This window comes from Corythoichthys intestinalis, chromosome 7, assembly GCF_030265065.1.
Source record: "Corythoichthys intestinalis isolate RoL2023-P3 chromosome 7, ASM3026506v1, whole genome shotgun sequence".
Taxonomy (NCBI): Eukaryota; Metazoa; Chordata; class Actinopteri; order Syngnathiformes; family Syngnathidae; genus Corythoichthys; species Corythoichthys intestinalis.
Window position 1 is genome coordinate 38,530,870 of NC_080401.1, and position 6,120 is coordinate 38,536,989.

Genomic DNA, 6,120 nt, shown 5'->3' on the forward strand with positions numbered 1-6,120 from the left:
GAGTTCCTGTTTTTTTTTTCCATTTTCATTTTTGTTTTTATTAACATTTTTGCAGTATAAAGTATATATGGCGGAAAACACAGACAAGACTGAAAAAGCAGTTTCTGCTCTTGCACTCCTCTTTAAAATATTAGGGCTGTCAAAATTATCCAGTTAACGGGCGGTAATTAATTTTTTTAATTAATCACGTTAAAATATTTGATGCCTTTAACGCACATGCCCCGCTCAAACAGATTAAAATGACAGCACAGTGTCATGTCTTGTTGCTTGTGTTTTTTGGTGTTTTGTCGCCCTCTGCTGGCGCTTGGGTGCGACTGATTTTATGGGTTTCAGCACCGTGAGCATTGTGTTATTATTTGCATCAACAATGGCGAGCTACTAGTTTATTTTTTTGATTGAAAATTTGACAAATTTTATTAAAACGAAAACATTAAGAGGGGTTTTAATATAACATTTCTATAACTTGTACTATCATTTATCTTTTAAGAACTACAAGTCTTTCTATCCATGGATCGCTTTAACAGAATGTTAATAATGTTAATGCCATCTTGTTGACTTATTGTTATAATAAACAAATACAGTACTTATGTACAGTATGTTGAATGTATATATCAGTCTTGTGTCTTATCTTTCCATTCCAACAATAATTTACAGAAAAATATGGCATATTTTATAGATGGTTTGAATTGCGATTAATTACGATTAATTAATTTTTAAGCTGTGATTAACTTGATTAAAAATTTTAATCGTTTGACAGCCCTGAAATAAACTGTTGTATTTTAATCCAAAAGAACTGTTGCGTTTGATAGAACAATATGTCTATATGCTGCCATAGCAGATTCATGGCGCATTAAGCCCCCAAACAATTTTTAATTTGTCCCTTTTACCCTGGAAACCCCCGTTTACAGACATCGCGCAACCGCTTTTGTTTCAACTCAGCCATAAAAAGAAGGTAAGTAATTATATTTATTAATCAAAATGTCTGTCATTTTTATCTTAGTCATTAATTTGGGTCTAATATTTCGATAACACTGTATAATAACTATCCATTTTACTAGTTAATAGATCATTAGTAAACTGTTGATAAATGATTTATTGTTGATTTGTGAAGGACTTGTTACCAGTTTGTTAAGCATTTACAGGGCGTTCCAATGTGGTTGACCCCATTCTAAACGCCCATGCTAGTTGATGGATCTTAATAAAACTATATACTTTATGTTGAAGGTCATAAGTTTTATTGGTTAAATATACAAAGAAAAGTACAAATATTTGTTGGTTCTATGGCAGATTTTAATAAATGTGCAACATGAGTGCTGCCTGCAAAATGCCTTATCAAAATGCCTTTTCTTTTGAAGTGAACGGCATTTCTTAACCTGAAAAGATAGAAATGCCAAACGTTACACACAGAAACTTGAAACGTTTCTACACAAACTGTGTTTCAGGTTAAGAACACCCTGTAAAAATGCTTAACAAACTGTTAGCAAATACTTCACAAATCAACAATAAATCATTTACCAACAGTTTACTAATGATCTATTAACTAGTAAAACGGATAGTTATTATAAAGTGTTACCAATATTTCGTTTAAAAAAAAAACGACTTTAAAAAATTATTCACTCGCATATTTTAAACTCTTAAACAAGTTACGTCACAAAAAAATGGCGTCTGTAAAAAAGTCATGGATATCTACGTACCTCATAACTATCGATTGATTGTATTTTTTTGTTACTGTCGCATTTTCCCCAATATGTTAAATAATAAATAATTGATCCAAACAAAGAAAAATTGGGGGGGGGGGGGCTTTAAAAGGATAAATATATGAAAAAGAGCATCTACACCACTCCTTGATGTCTGTGATTTCTGCATAACAACCCGCGTTATATTACCATGTTTCACCCATAAAATCCCCCCCAAAATCCGTCTGTGGGCATTCATATCTGTTTCTTGACACACGATGATACACGCTACATGGAGTTTTTGGATCGAAACAAGGTAAGTACGCGATATCTCGTTAAAATCATGGCATCTTTAATTCTGCTCTCGTGTGCTCTTGCCCCCAGTTAGGGTTTTGCTGTTTAAAAAAAATATATTTTTGAAAAATGCCCTCATTGCCCCATTGAACATATTTTTTAAATCCAGGGTTTTGTCGTGGAGTACTCACAGTCACAACGTATCATCACAGCACAGTTAAATTTGTGCACCAAACGGTATTTGAAAGCCAACTGCAACATTGCAATCACAAGAGTCTCGTCTTTTGCCCAAAAGACGGCGCTGTCACATTCACAATCAGTCATTTTCTATGCTAATTTTTGGAGTTTCGAATTAATTTTCTGCACCAAATGGAGGCCTACAGAGATTATCTAAGAACACATACAAAAACATAAAGTACAAATGTGTAAAATTTTGTCAAAATCCGCCCTGCCGTTTCAGATTTCATTGGGAGCGAACACACACACACACACACAAAGTTCCATTGATATATACAGTGGGGCAAATAAGTATTTAGTCAATCACTAATTGTGCAAGTTCTCGTACTTGAAAATATTAGAGAGGCCTGTAATTGTCAACATGGGTAAACCTCAACCATGAGAGACAGAATGTGGAAAAAAAAAAAACAGAAAATCACAATGTTTGATTTGTAAAGAATTTATTTGCAAATCATGGTGGAAAATAAGTATTTGGTCAATACCAAAAGTTCATCTCAATACTTTGTTATGTACCCTTTGTTGGTAATAACGGAGGCCAAACGTTTTCTGTAACTCTTCACAAGCTTTTCACACACTGTTGCTGGTATTTTGGCCCATTCCTCCATGCAGATCTCTAGAGCAGTGACGTTTTGGGGTTGACGTTGGACAACACAGACTTTCAACTCCCTCCACAGATTTTCTATGGGGTTGAGATCTGGAGACTGGCTAGGCCACTCCAGGACCTTGAAATGCTTCTTACGAAGCCACTCCTTTGTTGCCCTGGCTGTGTGTTTGGGTTCATAGTCATGCTAAAAGACCCAGCCACATCTCATCTTCAATGCCCTTGCTGATGGAAGGAGACTTTCACTCAAAATCTCTCGATACATGGCCTCATTCATTCTTTCCTTTACACAGATCAGTCATCCGGGTCCCTTTGCAGAAAAACAGCCCCAAAGCATGTTGTTTCCACCCCCATGCTTCACAGTGGGTATGGTGCAATTCAGTATTCTTTCTCCTCCAAACAGGAGAACCTGTGTTTCTACCAAAAGGTTTTATTTTGGTTTCATCTGACCATAACACATTCTCCCAGTCCTCTTCTGGATCATCCAAACGCTCTCTAGCGAACCGCAGACGGGCCTGGACGTGTTCTTTCTTCAGCAGGGGGACACGTCTGGCAGTGCAGGATTTGAGACCCTGGCGGCGCATTGTGTTACTGATAGTGGCCTGTGGTCCCAGCTCTCTGTAGGTGATTCACTAGGTCCCCTCGTGTGGTTCTGGGATTTTTGCTCACCGTTCTTGTTATCATTTTGACGCCACGGGGTGAGGAGGGAATTGAAAGTCCGTGTTGCCCAACGACAGCCCCAAAACATCACTGCTCTAGAGGAGATCTGCATGGAGGAATGGGCCAAAATACCAGCAACATTGTGTGAAGAGTTACAGAAAACGTTGGGCCTCCGTTATTGCCAACAAAGGGTACATAACAAAGTATTTAGATGAACTTTTGGTATTGATCAAATACTTATTTTCCACCATGATTTGCAAATAAATTCCTGAAAAAATCAAACAATGTGATTTTGTTTTTTCCACATTCTGTCTCTTATGGTTGAGGATTACACATGTTGACAATTACAGGCCTCTTTAATATTTTCAAGTGGGAGAACTTGCACAATTATTGGATGACTAAATACTTATTTGGCCCACTGTAAGTATAGATACAGTGAACGTGAGTAGAAATGTGAATATTTACGTCATGAGTTGATTTACATGTGCACCCATAAATTTTGCACTTTCAATTTCTGACAAAAATTTCGCGTTAGGAGCATTGGGTGTCATGCAATTTGTTGTGCGTATGTAATAATACAAGCTATTTTACTGTACATTTGGCCTGCTGGAGAAAACCTTAACTATGAGTTAAATTCTTCACATTCTTGCCTGAGCTGGATCAGAAAGCGTAATCCTCCTCTTGTCTTGCTTGCCATGATGAATTCCACCCAATGTGTCTGTGTCAACAAATACATGTTTGCTGTTTGCTAGTAGGATCTCCACAGACAAAGAGGCACCTGCCTGTTGTCCCAATAATGGGATATGGAACAACTACGTGGCAATCTTGTGTCCTGGTGTTGGCCTGCGTGTCTTTGTATATGTGTTGAATTAGAGGCGCTGATGTCCCGTCATGTTTGTTCATTACCGGGCAGCGAGGAGGGAAAACAAAAGAGGAAAAGTGTATTGATTTATGTCTCCGCCCCACTCTCAATGCCTTTGACCTGAAGCTGGCTTTAATACATTCACAAGAGACCTTGTCATCCATCACACCGGCTGCCAGTTGATCACACGACCAACGCCCATGTTGGGTTGTGTTTGTCTGCCCCTGATCCCGCCCCCCAAACTCAGCTCATAAGCAAACATTAAAATCAATAGACAATCTCACCACAAAGTCAATTGCAGGAAATGAACGATTGTTTTGGCCCAATTGAAAACACCACGAGAGTCGCAGGGTGGCAGATTAGAGCAGTAAGGAGAAGGGCACGACTTGCCACTTCACGCGGGCTTCATCTATACGCAAGACGTGTGATGATACCTAAAGCTATGACATCTCAGTCTGTTCATGTTTCTTCTTTTTGATATGTGGTTTTCATTTCAACTACACGTAAAAGGTTTGGCATTATCGGGGAGTATGACGTTCTTGAACCTTACACAAGTGAGAGTAATATTTGTAGACATTTTATGTATTCATGACACATATTCACGTGTAATAAAACTATTTTTAGGTGGTACTACAAGGCGGTTGAATGTTTGAGAACCGTTGATTTAGTAACATAATACCATAATGACTAGCATTAAATTACAGTTGCGTAGTAGGCCCAAGAGATCATCGAACACGAGGCTGATGTTTTATCACTGAAAAAAAATATATATATAAGGCGGAAAACACAGACAAGACTGAAAAAGCAGTTTCTGCTGTTTACATTGTTCTAACACACTTAATATAATCAATCAGGGAATAGTATCGTTTTTCGTATTTATTGTTTGACTGTATAACTAACACACCAAATATAAAATAAATAGCACTTATACCATAGTTTAAGAAAAAACAAGCAGAATATAGGGCAAAAGAGATACAAGACGCTGACAAGCCCACGACAACACCACCAACTCTCGCAATCAGTTCTCCCGGACAGTCCAGAACAAATGGCGGGACACCCTGTCCCAACACAAGGAACACCGGAGAACGCCCAATATCCAACTGGTAACACGACTGATAAGACTCCAAGAGCCCCTTTGACGCTGAGGTGGCAAAATCCACAACCCTCATTGCCCTGACAACAGTAACTCCCGAATCTTCCTGTCCAATCCGCAAACAGACAATAATCCTAAACAACGTCCAAACACACCCTTCTGCCCACAGCTTGCCCCGCGAGAGCCTTCAAAAAGACAATGTTTCACTAATCGTCATTTTTTTTCTTGGGAACCTTTTTTTGACTTGTGATATGGTGACCGTGAATCCTCGCCTGGGTCCCTCTGTGCTGTATGATCACTGTCCTGAATAAATTGTCAACTTGTGCTTCGAAGCCTTTTTCCACCTTTCAAAATGGAGTCAGTACAAGGGGTTTAGACTAAGGTGAACGCCCGGAGTTTGGCCTTTTGGCCGGGTTGCTGGAGCTGCGCCAGTTCGGGTCCAGCTGGCGTGATTCCGTCAGTCTGGCTAAAAGGTCAGATTCCTTCAAGTCATACTCTGGAAACCCGGTAGCTTAACCATGTGACATCACCACCCTTCAACGTCTACAACAATGGCGACCTACTAGTTAAACTAATTTTACAAATTGTATAAAAATGAAAACATCAAGAGGGGTTTCATATCAAATTATTTTAACCCATAATAACGTTTATCTCTTATGAATTACATATCTTTCTATCCGTGGATCCCTTTAAGGCA

General features: G+C 38.7%; 1 protein-coding gene across 2 annotated transcripts in view; it reads left to right on the plus strand.

Moving 5' to 3' along the window:
* spata6 (spermatogenesis associated 6) overlaps positions 1-6,120 on the plus strand; it is a 35,576-nt gene that overhangs the window by 26,192 nt on the left and 3,264 nt on the right. The window lies entirely within an intron of this gene.